We start from the raw sequence: 4,390 nt of genomic DNA, 5'->3' as shown, positions 1-4,390 counted from the left end.
GCTTGCAAACGCTCAAGCCACTCAAGTTATAAGGGATGCGGCCTAACACAACTTTCTCCATGTTGCTTTTTTCTTAGATGCGGCCGATAAAGCCTGCCACGATGCCCAAGACGTCCATGATGAATATGGCCAGCACTACAAAAAGCGGGCATTGCCGCCATGGCCATTATCGGAGCCGCTCAGCTCAGTGCCATGGAAGCTATTGGCAGTCGACAGCAGGTGCGCCAAGTTAGCAATGGCCGCTTGCCAAGTCTATTGATTGCTTGTCAAGTTACCAATGGCCCTGGGTCTGATTACTAAAAAGTGTGTGTGTGTGTGTGTGTGTGTGAGATAAAGCCCGCAGTTCCACCTACGCCCTCAGCCAGGTCGACAGCAAGCAATCAGGTGAGAGTGGAAGTGATCAAGCCTGTAGTTTCGCCTAAGTCCTTAGCCAGCTCCCTTTCTCTAACAACATCGTGGGCTGTACTACTGGTGGAACTGCTCAGCGGCCAGGTCGACAGCAACTAGGTCATGACTCATAACGCTCCTTGATCAGTGCCCACTCTCACGAAACCAAGATCATCTCTGAATGATCCTCACAAAACCCAATGAGAGAGACCAAATGTCTATGTCGAAGCTTCGACAAAAGCTCGATCTCTGTTTGAAACTCAGTTACACCTTGCTCTGAGGTAGGGTTACCTCTCTTCACTGCAACACTGGTCCCATCCTCCAATACCCCCTTGTAAACCTTCCCAAAACCTCCTACTCCAACCACACGCCCTTTATCAAAATTTCTCGTCATCTCCAAGATCTCAGAGAAGGTGAAGTATCTGCAGTTGTTGGATGGCACAGATGAGACATAGCTGCCCGTGCCACTCTTTTGAGAAGTTGTCGAAAGCTTGCTTACAATAGAGTGTGAGTTGCCTCCATGAGAAGGAAGCGGCAGCCATGAGGGAGAACGGCCTCCACCGCTCTTCTTGCTTTTCCGGCAAAAGCATAACAGGATAATGCAGAGAGCAGCTAAAGCAGCTACCGAGCCCGCAGCTCCTCCTGTAATTGCCACAAACTTTTTGCTTGATGTCCCTATTGAAGGAGATGAAATATCCAATGGGGGCACAGTAAGAGGAGGCGGGCGTGGCCCCTGAAGATTGCCAGCAGAATCATTCATTTTGAAGATCTCCAAGCCATTCAAGATTGCATTGTAGTAAGCAGGTCGTGAGATGATGTTAGGGTGAAGCTCCACTGTCATGATGAAGGGCGCATCAGTCGGCTGAAATGGCATGGCAAAATCAAGAATAGAAGCAACAAACGGTCCTCCTGCTGCCCCCGCCACATCATATGGTGATGGAGTTGCTAGCTGACTGTTTATGAAGATGTCAAAAACCCTCATGTTGCTCTTAGTGTACTGAATCTCACAAAAATGAAACCGCATGTAGTAGGTGAAGTTAGGGTCGAGAGAGAAATTCCATGTGAGATTGAACTGCATGTTGACATCATTGTAATTTGTCATGAAGAGGGCCGACGTATACACACCTTCTGGTGCGGTGAAGTTGTCGAGAGCGCCATAAGAAATAGCATGAGGTACAGATGTGGCAACACCTTGTTGAGCTCCGAAAATGTGGGCTTCATCTGTTGCCCAAAGGCGCCCGAGAGCATCATTACTCTCAACAATGGCCTGTCCGCCGACATTGAGTCGAAACATTGTCTCTAGCGCTGTCCCGGGCACTGGAAATGGAATCATAGCATCCAGATTCTCTGCATTCAAGCTGTTCACATACATATCCTCAGGCATGGACAAGTCTCTATGCCATTCACCAAAGCATATGCGTTTGGACTACTGCCGGGAATGAAATTCAGTGTCAAGAAATTCTCCGTCACATTCACAGAAAACTCCTTGAATATAAAGCCAAGATTCAGCGTTGACATGACATAAGACAGGCTAACATTTTGCATGAGAGTGTAGGTATCTGTTTCCACTGTCAGGATGGCATCTCAGATGCTGTATGTCAAAAAATCGAAGGAGTAGAAGTACAGTCGTATCCAATGGCGGCCGGGGCTGACAGGAAAGGAGTATGTAGCTGGACTGGTGAAGATACGTGCCGATGAAAAGGGAACAGAGTCCGGAAGGTTGATGTTTTGGCTTGATGAGTATTCATTGATGTCCTTGCCTAAATTCAAGTTCAGATAAGGGTTACCTGATGCAGCGTTGGAAGCATCCCCTGTCCACAAGCGGCCCTGTGAATCGGTCAAATTCGATGACACGCCGCAAGCTATGCGATACTCATCCCTTACATTGAATGTGGTAGCAGAAGAAACAGAGGAGCAAAAACAGATAAATAAGAGTAGAGGGACTAGACGAACAGGGGAAGCTGAAGATCTTGGCAAAGCCATAATTGGGTTTTTCTGTGAGTTTAAACCTCTGCAGATGGGGAGCTTCGCTGGCGGTGGCGAGACTATGACAATGCCGCCCTGTGCAGAGCCGATTCACATTTGCTTGCATACCATAACTGTGTAGCTCTTGCAAGACAAAGGAGCAGGGAATGTAATATGTGACAAAGCTGGGTACGGTCTTCTTCTCCTCCCTCTATCTCTCTCTTCAAAAAGAAACTCTCTGAAAGAGCGCGCTTCTCTTTCAGAGAGTTTCTTTTTGACTAGGACAGAGACTCGGGAGTCGGGGGGGGAGAGAGAGAGAGAGAGAGAGAGAGAGAGAGAGGTCCCAAGTGGTACTGAGAAAACTGCCATGATGCTATCAGGCAGCAGGCTATTGGCGATGCAGACGACAAAGGGCAAATAAGTAAATGTCAAAGTGGACATGAGGGTAAAAAAGCTTATGATGGTGCAACTGTGATGCTGTCTTCGAGATCCGGTGCGATGCATCGTCCGACCCGCAGTGGTGCATTGCTGATGAATCGGTGACGGTCACAGCCACCAATCTGTGTGCTCCCAACAATGCCCTGCCCAACAATGCGGGTGGTTGGTGCAACCCAGCTCTCGAGCACTTTGACATGGCGCAGCCAGCGTTTGAGAAGATTGGAGTGTACAGGATCATGCCTGTGGAGTACCGCCAGCCAAGAAGGGTAGCGTCCACTTCACCATGAATGGTCACACCTACTTCAATATGGTGCTCAATACAAATGTGGGAGGAGTCGGTGATGTGCACTCCGTCTCGGTGAAGGGCTCGCGCATGGAAGCCATGACCGGAAATTGGGGCCAGAATTGGCAGAGCAATGTGTGGCTGGACGGCCAGAGCCTCTCCTTTCAGGTCACCACCAGCGATGGCTGCACCCTCACCTCCTACGACGTGGCGCCCACGGATGGCACTTCGGCCAAACCTTTAGCGGCGAGCAATTCTAGCTTCAATATTTGGTCGCCCAAATCAGTAGGCTAGCTACTTCATTTTGGATTGGGAGCACAATAATATTCTACACTACACTATTATATATACTGGGGACCTGTGCTAACATCTCCATCTTGCGAGTTGAGGTTGCACCCAATTATGTTTACCCAAGGGCTGCCTGCAAGCTAGATTGTTCAATGTGATAAAGACATCCCTCCAAGCAGACAGCTCAATGTCAAGGGAAAGGCATTGGAAAATATTGCCACTAGTGCAAGTCATGGTTTGATGAGCCTTTGGCTTCAGACACACTCCTCGTCCAACTCTGTTGATAACCTATTTGCAAATTTGAATAGGCAAGCATTTTGGAACAATCTGCAGATAAACAAAAACATCTCTCATGACCGATTCAACGCAGAATACGGTGTCTGTAAGAGTTGGTTAATGTGACATAGCTCCAAGGAGATGCAACAACATTGCAGCGGAAGTCAAGTGGTAAATCATGCAGGTGCAATTAGGAAGCGAGAGCTAATTAACCATCCGATATTGGGAAGAAGCAGGAGGCATGAGCAGCAGCTTCTACTACTATGATATGATTCTTGCAGCCGCCAATATCTCAAATGACTACAAGTAGTAGTACTAGCACCAACGTGAAACATTATTTTAAGAGCATAATAATTCATTGTTTATTATATATGATGCTAATCATTGCACTGCAAAATTGTAAGAAACTCTCTTCTAAAAGATCTTCTCACAATCAATCCACCACAGAGCGTATGATAAGGCTTATGATAGAATTGAATGGGAGTTCAAACTTCAAAGTCTCTATGATATTGGTTTGGACAGATTCTTTTTCACATACTTTTTGGGAATGCATTAGCTAGAATTTCAGTTAATGGTACTCTTACAGATGTTATTCCATTGCATAAATCTATAAGACAAGGCTGCCCACTTTCTCCTTTGCTCTATGCTATCTCATCTGATGCCTTGGAGTGGCTTGTTAAAGATGTTATGCAGTAGGGAAAACTCACTCCCATAGGCGTACCTAGCTCTATGAAGCAAATGTGCCTCCAAAAG

General features: G+C 47.0%; 2 pseudogenes; one reads left to right on the top strand and one right to left on the bottom strand.

Moving 5' to 3' along the window:
• Window positions 1-791: 791 nt before the first annotated feature.
• On the bottom strand, window positions 792-2,370 carry LOC147421198 (receptor-like protein kinase FERONIA; annotated as a pseudogene).
• Window positions 2,371-2,871: 501 nt separating this feature from the next.
• On the top strand, window positions 2,872-3,333 carry LOC147421197 (expansin-A2 pseudogene; annotated as a pseudogene).
• Window positions 3,334-4,390: the final 1,057 nt, after the last annotated feature.

The sequence above is a fragment of the Adiantum capillus-veneris genome, chromosome 28, assembly GCF_014529385.1.
Source record: "Adiantum capillus-veneris isolate H3 chromosome 28, ASM1452938v2, whole genome shotgun sequence".
Taxonomy (NCBI): domain Eukaryota; kingdom Viridiplantae; phylum Streptophyta; class Polypodiopsida; order Polypodiales; family Pteridaceae; genus Adiantum; species Adiantum capillus-veneris.
Note: the sequence above shows the minus strand (reverse complement) of the source record. Positions and strands in the feature narration are given on the sequence as shown.